Source organism: Chrysemys picta, chromosome 7 (genome assembly GCF_011386835.1).
Source record: "Chrysemys picta bellii isolate R12L10 chromosome 7, ASM1138683v2, whole genome shotgun sequence".
Taxonomy (NCBI): domain Eukaryota; kingdom Metazoa; phylum Chordata; order Testudines; family Emydidae; genus Chrysemys; species Chrysemys picta.
Genome location: NC_088797.1, coordinates 20450232 through 20463871, shown reverse-complemented (window position 1 = coordinate 20463871; position 13640 = coordinate 20450232). Strand labels below are relative to the sequence as shown.

General features: G+C 43.9%; 1 protein-coding gene and 1 long non-coding RNA gene across 4 annotated transcripts in view; one reads left to right on the top strand and one right to left on the bottom strand.

Moving 5' to 3' along the window:
- The window catches only part of LOC101947474 (netrin-4-like), a 70324-nt gene that overhangs the window by 12359 nt on the left and 44325 nt on the right, over nt 1-13640 (top strand). The gene's annotated exons all lie outside the window — the stretch shown is intronic.
- LOC135972547 (uncharacterized) overlaps nt 1-13640 on the bottom strand; it is a 31221-nt gene that overhangs the window by 1770 nt on the left and 15811 nt on the right. The window lies entirely within an intron of this gene.

Below are 13640 nucleotides of genomic sequence, written 5' to 3'. Positions count from 1 at the left end.
AACCATACTTCTTTCCCCTGCCTCTGTAACAAAAGCCCCTGTCTCTGTAACACTTTGGTTTGTGCTTACATTTTTATTTAACCTTGGAGAATATCATTAAAGACCATGTGTTGCTGCTAAATTAAATCTGAGATGTGGAGGGCAGAAAATCAGACAGTAAAAGCTTCATCCAACACAAGTCTCTGCAATGACAAATGTCATTTTGTGTAGCAAAAAAAGTTCAATTTATCATCGAGCCAATATAGATATGCTGGAAATGTAGATTATTATTAATAATAATAATATATTTACATAGACCTTACAACCTTGAAGAGCCCAAATAGTTCTACAAACTGATGAATGAACTAAAAACAGATAGGATCACTTCACCCACCATTAGGGTGACCAGATGTCCTGATTTTATAGGGACAGTCCCGATTTTTGGGTCTTTTTCTTAAATAGGATCCTATTACCCGCAACCCCTGTCCCGATTTTTCACACTTGCTGTCTGGTAACCCTATCCACCACTGAAGTTCAGCCACCTCTGCAATGAAATGTAGCAGGTGTGTAGTAGCGCACAGCAACACGATACAACATCCTCCCGGAGAACAAGAAGAGGAATACTGATATACAGCAATAAAATTAATAATCTTTCATTTATATGGCACCCATAATCCCAAAGGATCCTGAAGTTCTGGACAGACTTTATGAGGATCACTTAATTCACCATCATCACTGAAATGTGGGTATTTCTGGGGTACAAATGCATTAGACATTCTGAGCCAGGACCATGACACAACAGATTTTTATTCTAATGAAACTGATGGACGGAGAGTGGGAGGCGGAATGTAGTTACCAAAAGTGAAAGTTGATCAGAACCATTGAGCTAACAGTCCTACTCTTACAAAAAGTGCCATGAGATTTTTAACCACATGTGGTCATAACCTCAGTTTTTACATCTTATTCTAAAGATGTCACCTATATCTGCACAGTGCCCCCGGGACACTGAATCAATACTGACTCAGAAGGAAGAGTGCCACCTAAGAAATCCCCAATGCTATTTCCTGCAGCATCCTTTGTTTTCTTTGGAGTTCCCCCATCCAGTTGCTGAAGCCAGCTTTGCGTGAGAGCTGGTGAACTCATAGCACAAGGTGGTAACTTCTGAGAAATTATCTAACTTGTTCCCAACTGAAGATACCAATTAATGTTCAGATGATTAAGATGCTAGTATTACCCCTTTTGACCTGAGCTGGTAGCCAATATTCAAGGTCTTGCAGGTTGTTTCTGTTAGGAGGAAAAATTGATAATGGTGTCAGGGATTTCTTTGACGCAATCCTGCTTATTTACAAAGAATGCACACAAAGTCCTGTTTCCCTGAACACAGTAAGAATCAAACAAGAGGAGACCACTTCCTTGCTCATTATTTCAAGCCTCTTTTTCCAGCCAGCACTGTAGCCCAAAAGCTCTCTTTTACCTTTCTCTTGATCACATTACAAGTTCTTCTCTAGCTATCCTTGACTTTCTGCTGCCTTCTCTCTCTGTGTCTGTGATGTTTCTGGCTGCATCTGGTCACATATATATACACACCTCCACCAAAGCAATATTCTGCCATCTGTGTTTGCATTCAACTCCCAGTGAAACCCCTCCATCCACATAGCTCTGCTCCTGACCAGCCTTGCATGTGGTGTATGTTTTGGGCAGTGGCTCCTTTTGGCTTCAGCTATTATACTCCAAAAGGAGCTTAGTTGCTTCTTACATTTATCCCGAATGAAGGATGGCTGTTACACCCACCCGCTTCATCCAACCCCCAGCATAACTCTATGGAATAACATTTTTTAGCAGATTTGTTCACCTACAGTAAAACATCTGTCTACAGTAATGCTTCTGTGTGGTATTATGCATCAGTAGATTGAACTTTTTACTACTTGTCTATATGTCTACATTTCTAAGGCACCACTCACTATTGTATGTAGGTACCAGCACTAATATTATCGTTAGGGACAGATCTTAACTGAAGATGTGGCCAAGGCAAAAGGTTAAATTAATTCAATATTGCAGTCAGACTTTGGTTTGCTCAGAAGCCTGGGAGTTCAGATCCCATCTGGACTGGTGGAGATAAGGATGGAAATTCTAGAACCTGCATACTGACAGCACGGGCATTCAAGGATGTGGGACATTAGGAGCACATTTTTAATAAACTAGAGCATCCAGAAATGGAAACAAATGTTCTTCTCTGTAGAATAAGATGTTTGTATAAAAGGAAGGCATTGACATGCAGGGTCTGTATCACAGTGTCCTACTTACAGCCTCAGGAGCTGATGATCAGAAATAAGACCCTACGATATTGGGTCTGAAGAGTATAAGTGAGTTTTAAATCAAATTCTGTGCGTGTCTGTGTGACAGATGACACCAATGAAGTGTGATAGAATAAGCCCATTACTGGAATTCACTGGGGGGAGAGGAATTGTGTATGCCTGACTAAGGTAACTGGTTCCTAGGCAACGTGTGAAATGTGCCTTGCTTGGAAGACCTGTACACTCTTCATTGTCTAAACCACGGTGACCCCCTTGGGTATGGGAGTGCCCCGTGCTGCCTGTTTGGCAAAGATGTCACTTTTAAGCTAACAGATTTTTAAGTATTCCTATTAAAAAAAAAAAAACACAGGGTGAGGGTCAAATTCAGACCTGGTGTAAGGGGGTGCAGCTCTCTGCTTCACAAGCACCAATTTGCTCAAACGTGGGGCACAGCCATCACCATGGAGGCCCCGGGTCTCTGCCCCCTCTAACTGCAATGGAGCAACACTGCTAGAAACTCCCTGGGTAGCTGCTACCCCAGAGGAGGCTCTGCATTACATGGGGAAATCCTCTCAAAACTCAGTGCTTCTTTATAGGGACCAGTGCAGGGGACAGGGTTATGTGCGCGTAGCGTACCTGGACATACAGATTCCTGACCCACAGAGGGTCCTGTTCAGAGTCCAGTGCTGCAAAGGGGTGGGAAGAGGGATAGCCATGCACAATATTTGCTCAGTCCTTTCTCAGGCAAAACTCTTATTACTACAATCATAGTTTTTCCTGATTAGGGACAGAGAGGTCAGGGCTGCAAGATTTGGACCCATTGCTTATTCCTCCCACTTGCCACCATAATCTACTTGTGGCCTCACAACGATTAGTGAACTGACAATGTTAAGGGCTCCACAGAGGGATAAACAGCAGGCCCAGGTGATCTCTTAAGCAGGGCCAGCCTTAGGGAAAATAGCACCCTAGGTGAACTTGCATTTTGGTGCCCCTTTAAGCGGGGGAAACTATTTTCAAGCAAATGCCCTTAAATAAAAGATGGAAGAGCCCTCTCTTTACCTGCAATATGTGGATATGCTAATAATTTACAAGATTTTCAATGAGGCATCGGCAGCTATTTAAGGATCTGATTCAACAAAGCATTGAAGTCAATGACAAATGGGATTGCTCATCTTTCTGCAAGATCAAGTCCCCTAATAGCTGAGGTGCAAGGGACGGAGTCGAATGGTCTAGTGAAATGTCCAGGAGAACTGCAGCAGGCATAGCAAACCGAGCTGAGCGTGATCCGTGGATTCTTCCAACTTCCAGCTGGAAAGGATTCGACGAGGGATTAGTCACTCTTGAAGGCAAGTGCCCAAATGTTATGACTAGGACTGTCTGTTCAGCATTTAGTTTAACTTGAGCTGTAGAGGAGAGAAAATGCAGAGGCATATTGGCGGGAAGCAGTTAACGCCGGCAGAATAAACAAGTGGATAACACTGCCAGGCTTCACTTCTCTGGAGGACAAGCTTAAAGAGACATGGGGATTGTGTCTGAGGGTGACTTGAACCTGGAAGAAACAACTGGGGCAGAGAGGGGACAGTCTGGGGGCCTGCCTCCCTGTTTTATGAACTGCAGAGAGCCAGGGGCAACCCATTCTGACCAGGTTTATAATGAGCCATGTCAGGGATATTTGTTTGGCACCTTGTAAACTAGCCAGAAAAAACACACTGTTTTTCTAGCATTATTTCTGCACTTCCTGACATGCCGGGCAGCAGATACCAAATAGATTTCTCATCCTCACGCTGTTATATAAAAGCTTGGAGAAGCTGCCACTTCTTTTTTCAAGTCTCAATTGAGAAAAAAAATCTCTTTATGAGAGAAGTTATTAGCCTGGTGGAAAATTTACATGGTTTTTGTTTTTAACTCCACGCAGAAGATAATTTATTAACTGCTCTGTGGTTTTCTATGTATTACTATGATCACCAAGACAGTGGCAGCTTAGATTTCCATTAGATCTCTGTTCTGCAGATTGGTTTTTCGGAAATCTTTCAAGAAGTTTTGCATAGGAAAGGTAGAGAAGAAGCGGTATTGGTGATGGGCAGTGGTGCCTTTCCCATCAGAATCCAGCCTAGGTCATCAGATCCAATCTAACCACGACTGGACGTTGTTACTTTTTTATTGCTGTTTGGCAGCCAGTGTGAAATGAGTTTCATTGTTCTCAGTCCAGTTCCTAGCAGACAGGCGTCCACATCACAGAAACCATCACACAGGTGTTTGCAGTTTGGGTTTCAGAAAACACTCGTTGCCTTAAGAGGAAACATCATGTTGCGTTGCAGTGTGATGGCCTTATGGAAATGGCCTCCGGTCCTGATGAAGTGTTGCAAGATCGTGATGTTGTATAGGCCTGGGGCAAGTGTTGGGACATTTCAATTATCCTGCAGTCCTTCCCTGCAGGATGTGGGACTGATTTGAAGAAACTGGGATGATCCTGCAAAACATGGGACAAGTGCTAATTCAACACCACTTGACACCTTGCTGGTAGTCTCAGCAGAAGGGCCAAAGACAAAATGGATCACGGAGACTAAACATCACCTCTATTCATTCTCACTGCCTATCTTTAGACCTGCTCTATTTCTGCTACATCTTGTTTGAGAAGGGAGACTGGAACTGAACATAGTATTCTAGATGATGGCACAGCATTGCTTTATATAATGAAATTATATTATTATATCTAAACCACAAAAGTTTGGGCGGGGGGAGAAGGAAGGGAGTTGATTGACATTTCAGTATTGTCTGTCTCTAACTTTTATAGAATCATAGAAGCTTAGGGCTGGAAGAGACCTCAGGAGGTCATCTAGTCCAACCCCCTTCTCAAAGCAGGACCAACCCCAACTAAATCATCCCAGCCAGGGCTTTGTCAAGCCGGGCTTAAAAACCTCTAAGGATGGAGATTCCACCACCTCCCTAGGTAACCCATTCCAGTGCTTCACCACCCTCCTAGTGAAATAGTTTTTCCCTTCATCACACAGGGTCCTTTCCCATTGCCTTCTGACCTCTAAGCAATGAATAATTCCTCTAAGACTGTGCATTACTCTACCACCAACCAGCAACAGCAACTACCAGCAGCAGACGGCTGCTCTGACATACTGTTTGGATTGCCCTGCATAGGTATGAGATGAATTTAGGAGAAATGTTTTGGATATTCTGAATCCAAAACGGAGCCGCCATACTGATGATAAGGCTGGATGTTGAATGGAAGATTTGATCACTGAAATAGCCCAAAGCAAATGTAAGTTGAAGAGGTATCAGCCCCCCTCACTGCGCTGGAAAGCATAGAACTAACCCAAGATGTCACTTTGTAGCTGGGTTTAACGGGATCATAGGTGCAAAACAAAAACTAAATGCATAGATTTTTATTTAATAAACTGCCATATTTTGTTTTTTAATTGCTCCATAGTTTTACTGTCCATAGTGAAAGGATGGAAATGCAGTGGATTTGGAGCAAACCTGTTCCGCAAATCGATGAGATGCTCAAATAGCTAAAAAGAAAACTGGAATATCTGTGTGTTTCTAATGATGTTCTGAAACAGGACAAAGAACACTCTTGCATTGCAGGATGGAATAATGCATTTAGCACTGTAGTTCCATTAGATTGATCATATAACATCTGTTAAAGGGTAGGAAAATTTGAGAGGTGAAAATGCTTATTACACCCTTCAGAACTAAATCAACTTGCAAGTAACCTACTACTGAAGAACATTTTGGATTGATGGAAGTTTTTATTATGGCTTCTTTCTGACGGGCATGCTTTGAGTGCAGGGACATTATTGTCCTCATTAAGCCAATTGCATGCAACGTGATCAGCATATCTTAGCGATGATTTGCAATATCCATTTTTTGTTCTGCACAAGGATCTTCTTTTGTAGGAGAGCATGCATAGGAACTGCCCTGCATGCGTGACTCATGTTCCTTGACCTGAGGCTATGAGGGGAGCTTTTGTTGTGTCCACATCTTTTCTGACTACTGCAGGCTAGGAGATCATGTTAAAAAAACAAAATTATCTGCCTCAAGAGTGGAGAAGCAAAACATGGATTCAGTGAATGGCAAGAAATCAAAAATCTGAGACATTGTCTCTGGAATGAAGATGACCCTCTTGACTGGAGATAAAATATCATCCACTATGATGCTGTGCCAGCTGGTGAACAGAAAAACACATCCCCTAAAGATGGCTGTCTTGATTAGTTTTGAACTGGATTCTGCTAACTTCCTGGCTATTAGGATGGTCAGGGCAGACCAGGTTAATTAGGGAGACCAAACAGCAAGTGTAAAAAATCGGGATGGGGTAGGGGGGGTAATAAGCACCTATATAAGACAAAACCCCAAATATCGGGCCTGTCCCTATAAAATCAGGGCATCTGGTCACCCTAAGGATAATGTCCATCTTTATGAATCATGGCTGAATGACTGATGAAAATTAGAAGTGTGAGCGGGAGGGGGAACTAAGGTGATGAATGGGCACTCCATAGCAGATCTGCACTTAAGCACGAAAATCCTTACTAAGCTTTCAGCTACAATTTCAGTTTCTGGTCATAAGGGTAACTCAGGACTTACAATCTATTTCCATAAGATGTTGAGAACCTCTAAGGAGATGCTGAGAGCCCTCAACTCCCAGCAAATTCAGTGGAAAATGGGAGTAGCTCAGCATTTATCAGAGTGGGATCTATAATGACCATTGAGAAGAAGACTCTGTCCTTTAGATATGCACAGACAACTCTCACTAAACCTACACACTAATGTTGGGGAAAGGTACTGTCAAGGCTGTATCCCCACTTTGAACTTTAGGGTACAAATGTAGGGGCCTGCATGAAAACTTCTAAGCTTAACTACCAGCTTAGCCCTGGTCCGCTGCCACCATTTCCAATGGATTCCCTCCCTGGGAAGCCTTGAAAAACCTTCACCAATTCCCTGGTGAATACAGATCCAACCCCCTTGGATCTAAAACAAGGAGAAATTAACCATTTCCCTCCTTCCTTCCACCAACTCCTGGTGAATCAAGATCCAAACCCCTTGGATCTTAAAACAAGGAAAAATCAATCAGGTTCTTAAAAAGAAGGCTTTTAATTAAAGAAAAAGGTAAAAATCATCTCTGTAAAATCAGTATGGAAATTAACCTTACAGGGTAATCAAACTTAAAGAGCTCAGAGGACTCCCCTCTAGTCTTAGGTTCAAAGTACAGCAAACAAAGATAAACACTCTAGTAAAAGGTACATTTACAAGTTGAGAAAAACAAAGGAAAACACGCCTTGCCTGGCTATTTACTTACAAGTTTGAAATAGGAGAGACTTGTTTAGAAAGATGTGGAGAACCTGGATTGATGTCTGGTCCCTCTCAGTCCCGAGAACGAACGCACTCCCAAACAAAGAACACAAACAAAAGCCTTCCCCCCCCCCAAGATTTGAAAGTATCTTGTCCCCTTATTGGTCCTTTGGTCAGATGCCAGCCAGGTTACCTGAGCTTCTTAACCCTTTACAGGGAAAAGGATTTTGGAGTCTCTGGCCAGGAGGGATTTTATAGTACTGTACACAGGACAGCTGTTACCCTTCCCTTTATAGTTATGACACGCCCCCAAATCACAGATAGTGTTGGACGTTCGGTTCCACGCTGGCTGTGATTTCTTCCTGGAGTTCTGTGTCAATGGAGTGGTATGCCCGTTCGGTCCGTCCTGGAGTGGCTGAGAAAATTGGCGCAAAGCTTGTGCACAGCTCCTTGATCTGCTGTCACTGCAGACGGCCAAGGGTTGTGGAGAGGTTCACCTCTTCTACGCCACCATCCTTTTTTCCTTCGTAGTAGACACCTTCAGGCCACTCCGCGTCATCTGTTTCCTGGGCTGTAAACTGGCAAACGTTTAATTCTCTGGAATAAAAGGGCTTAAGAGAATTAACATGGTATACCTTAGGCTTTATGTTGGAGGTGGGGGAGGCTATGAGATAGTTAACAGCTCCTAGGCGCTCCTGGACCGTGAATGGTCCTTCCCACGACGCTTCCATTTTATGGGCCTGGAGCGCCTTTAAGACCATGACTTGGTCTCCTACTTTGAAGGACCGTTCTCTGGAATGTTTATCATACCAGGCCTTTTTCTCTTCCTGAGCATTCTTTAGGTTTTCTTTAGCAAGGGCTAAAGAGTGTCGGAGGGTGCTTTGTAGGTTGCTTACAAAGTCTAGAATGTTAGTTCCTGGAGAAGGCGTAAACCCCTCCCATTGCTGCTTCACCAACTGTAATGGCCCCTTAACCTTGCGGCCATACACAAGTTCAAATGGTGAAAACCCTAAACTGGGATGTGGTACAGCCCTGTAGGCAAAAAGCAACTGCTGCAACACTAGATCCCAATCATTGGAGTGTTCATTTACGAATTTACGTATCATGGCCCCCAAAGTTCCATTAAACCTCTCCACCAGGCCATTGGTTTCATGGTGGTAAGGGGTGGCAACCAAGTGATTCACCCCATGAGCTTCCCACAGGTTTTCCATTGTCCCTGCCAGGAAATTAGTTCCCGAATCTGTAAGGATGTCGGAGGGCCAACCTACCCTGGCAAAAATGTCTGTTAATGCCTGGCACACACTTTTAGCCCTGGTGTTGCTTAAGGGTACTGCTTCCGGCCATCGGGTAGCAAAATCCATGAAAGTCAGTACGTACTGCTTTCCTCTGGGTGTCTTCTTTGGGAAAGGACCCAGAATATCCACAGTTACTCGCTGAAATGGGACCTCAATTATGGGTAGTGGCTGGAGAGGGGCTTTAACCTGGTCTTGGGGCTTTCCCACTCGTTGGCACACCTCACAAGACCGGACATAATTAGCAACGTTCTTGCCCATTCCCTCCCAGTGGAAGGACTTCCCCAACCGGTCTTTGGTTCTGTTCACCCCAGAATGGCCACTGGGATGATCATGGGCTAAGCTCAAGAGCTTTACCCGATACTTAGTGGGAACTACCAACTGTCTTTGAGGATGCCAGTCTTCCTGGTGCCCACCAGAAAGAGTCTCCTTGTATAAAAGTTCTTGTTCTACAACAAACCGGGATCGGTTAGAAGAGCTGAGAGGCGGTGGGGTGCTCCGCGCCGCCGCCCAAGCTTTCTGAAGGCTGTCATCTGCTTCCTGCTTGGCCTGGAACTGTTCCCTTGATGCTGGACACATCAGTTCCTCCTTGGACTGTGGACTGGGGCTTGGTCCCTCTGGAAGCGATGCAGGTGCTGGGGCTGTTTCCATTGACTGTGAACCGCTGTCCGCTGGTGCACTATGTGGTATCTCAGGCTCTGGCTGAGCCTCTTGGGTAGGGTTATCTGCTGCTTCTGCCAGGTCAGACTCGCTGGTGCCCTCTGGCTGGACTCAGTGCTGGCAATGGTTCTGGTGCTGGTTGCGTTGCCAGTTCCGGTTCTGGGACTGGCTTTGGCTGGGTCTCTGGGACTGGATCCACTACGGCTGTTGCAGTCGTTGGCAGGGGATCCGGTTCCACCACCTTTGTTTGGGTCTCTGGTAACACAGACGGGGCCCTGGTGGACGGCTCAGGAACAGGGATGGGGGTGAAAGCTTGCTTAGCCTGGCTGCGGGTGACTATTCCCACCCTCTTGGCTAGCTTCACATGGTTGGCTAAATCTTCCCCCAGCAGCATGGGAATGAGATAATTGTTATAGACTGCAAAAGTCCACATTCCTGACCAGCCCTTGTACTGGACATGCAACGTGGCTGTAGGCAAGGTTACAGACTGTGACACGAAGGGTTGAATTGTCACTGTAGCCTCCGGGTTGATGAGTTTGGGGTCCACTAGGGATTGGTGGATAGTTGACACTTGTGCCCCAGTGTCCCTCCAAGCGATAACCTTCTTTCCGCCCACTCTCAAGGTTTCCCTTTGCTCCGAGGGTATGAGAGAGGCATCTGGGTCTGGGGATCTTTGGTGTGATTGGGGTGTAATGAACTGTAATCGGTTGGGGTTCTTGGGGCAGTGAGCCTTTTTATGTCCCAGTTCATTACATTTAAAACATCGCCCTGCTAAGGTATCACCGGGGCGATGTTGGTTGGTGGAGACTGGTGTGGTGGGGTGAGAAGGCATCTGGGATTTCCCTTGGGATGTGGGTGGGGCCTTGGGTTGTCCCCGGTGGTAAGGTTTTGTTTCGGCTTGCCCCTTCTGATATTCGCTCCAACTGCTACTAGTTTTTTTCTTTTCTGCCACCTCCACCCATTTGGCTCCAATCTCCCCCGCCTCAGTTACAGTTTTGGGCTTCCTATCTAGGATGTACCTTTCTATTTCCTCAGGAACACCTTCTAAAAACTGCTCCATTTTTACTAGGGAAACCAGATCTTCCAGAGATTTAACATTTGCTCCTGATACCCAGGCATCACAATTTTTGTCAATGTGGTAGGCATGCCGGGTAAATGACACATCGGGTTTCCACTTTAGGGCTTTGAACCGCCGACGGGCATGCTCGGGTGTTAGCCCCATTCTGAGTCAGGCCTTGTTTTTAAAAAGTTCATAACTTTTCATGTGTTCCTTAGGCATTTCAGCCGCCACCTCTGCTAAGGGTCCACTGAGCTGCGGCCTCAGCTCTACCATGTACTGGTCTGCAGCGATGCTGTATCCAAGGCAGGCCCTTTCAAAATTTTCTAAGAAGGCCTCAGTATCATCGCCTGCCTTGTAGGTGGGGAATTTTCTGGGATGGGAAGTGGTACCTGGAGGTGGGTTGTTAGGATTGGCTGGTGCATCCTGCTTAGCCTTTGCTACTTCCAGTTCATGCTTCCTTTCTTTTTCTCTCTCCTCCATCTCTTTTTCTTTCAGCTCCATAGTTCTCTTGTGAGCCTCCTCTTTGGCTTTTTCTTCTCTTGCTCTCTGCTCTGTCTCGAGTTTTGTTAATTGAAGCAGTCTCTGATGTTTTCTTTCATTTTCTTCTGCTTCTAGTTTGGCCAGTTCTATTTTTTTAGCTACTTCTTTGGTAGTCATTTTCCTGTTTTCTTGTGCTGGGTCACCCCCTCTGCAGTTGACTGAAACTGGAAAGCTCTCAGCTCTGGCTGCTGCTGAGTTAACAGAGACTTTCTAACTAGCTACTCCCGAGGATGTAAAAAGAAAAAAAACAATTCAGCTTGTAAATTCCCTTTACCCTGTCTTTTGTTTGCTCATTTGAACACTTCTCTTAACAAAGGACCTTGTTAAAAAAAACTTAACACCTGTGCCTTCAGGCAAGGAGAGATAAGATATGCATCTATCTCCAGCTCTGCTTTCCAAGCAGCTAGAAGGAAAAAAAAATCTCACTGGCTTTTGGGTTTAAAATGATCCCACCGCTCTGCCACCATGTCAAGGCTGTATCCCCACTTTGAACTTTAGGGTACAAATGTAGGGGCCTGCATGAAAACTTCTAAGCTTAACTACCAGCTTAGCCCTGGTCCGCTGCCACCATTTCCAATGGATTCCCTCCCTGGGAAGCCTTGAAAAACCTTCACCAATTCCCTGGTGAATACAGATCCAAACCCCTTGGATCTTAAAACAAGGAGAAATTAACCATTCCCCTCCTTCCTCCCACCAACTCCTGGTGAATCAAGATCCAAATCCCTTGGATCTTAAAACAAGGAAAAATCAATGAGGTTCTTAAAAAGAAGGCTTTTAATTAAAGAAAAAGGTAAAAATCATCTCTGTAAAATCAGTATGGAAATTAACCTTACAGGGTAATCAAACTTAAAGAGCTCAGAGGACTCCCCTCTAGTCTTAGGTTCAAAGTACAGCAAACAAAGATAAACACTCTAGTAAAAGGTACATTTACAAGTTGAGAAAACAAAGGAAAACTAACACGCCTTGCCTGGCTATTTACTCACAAGTTTGAAATAGGAGAGACTTGTTTAGAAAGATGTGGAGAACCTGGATTGATGTCTGGTCCCTCTCAGTCCCGAGAACGAACGCACTCCCAAACAAAGAACACAAACAAAAGCCTTCCCCCCCCCCCTCCCCAAGATTTGAAAGTATCTTGTCCCCTTATTGGTCCTTTGGTCAGATGCCAGCCAGGTTACCTGAGCTTCTTAACCCTTTACAGGGAAAAGGATTTTGGAGTCTCTGGCCAGGAGGGATTTTATAGTACTGTACACAGGACAGCTGTTACCCTTCCCTTTATAGTTATGACAGGTACTCAAAAATGTAGGGCAGAAAGTGTGGTAGCAGAAAGGCTCAGATACCACGTTGGTGGATTTAAATAGAATAGAATATCCTTCTGATGAATGTCACATACTGGGAAGCCATCTTTGAATCATCCCGATCAAGAGTTGGCATCAGAATAATAGGAACAACACCATTACTTGTTTATTACATTCTCCTGACCTTTTTCCAGGAACGTTGTCGGGATGCCAAACTTGCAACTGACCCAGGGAAAGCTAATAATCAAATTAAGTTTTCCGTAAGGTAAACAAAATGTAAAAGTCAAATGTCTCTTTGTATGACAAGAATCTGCCTCGTGCAATTCAGAATGCACAACCCAGCCCTGTAAACTAACGATAAGGTCAGATCTCAGAGCAACAGATAATTTGAGAGCTTTCAGTGTAGACTGTCTCTTTCCATGGCCCAGGGCATTATAAGTTTATTAAGCCTTAGATCCACTTCTAATCTAGTGATCTTTCAAACCACCAGCACAGACATTATTTAGATGGCCACCTTTTAAAAAATAATGATAATAGTTAAAATTAATATTTTTCACTTAATCTTCCATCTGGGAATCTCAAAGCACTTTACATACATTAATGAATTAATCCCCTCACTCTCCTGTAAAGGAGCTAAGGGTTCTTATCCCCATTTTACCAGTGGATAAACTGAGGCATGTAGTGATTGAGGTCACTGATGTCACTGGGAAAGTTCCCATGGATTTAAACAGGAGCAGTCTCTAAGTGACTTGCCTAAGGCTATGCAGGATGTCTACATCAGGGCTTTGACTAAAACCCAGATCTCCTCAAACTTTTCTTTAGCCACAAGAACACCTTGCCTCTTTTTTTTGTAGTTCCTCAGACCTATGAAATGAGTAACTAATTGAAATGACTTTAGTGTCTTCCTAAGTCACAAAAAAAATCTATATACAGCACACAAGCGATATATACAATCATTGGATATATTTGACTTCTAACTAGGGCAGCGTTCCTTCCAATGGAATGAAAACAAACAAATACAATTTTATCATTATTTTTTAGCAAAAACATTTTTAGTAGAATGTTGTATTTATTAATAAATTATTCCTGGAAGCATATATCAGATGAGATGTCAGATCCCACCTGATAAATACCAGTATTTTATATTATGCCTACTGTCCTTCATCATAACTTATATAAAAAACAATTGATCAACTAATGATAAAACAATAATAAAATGTAA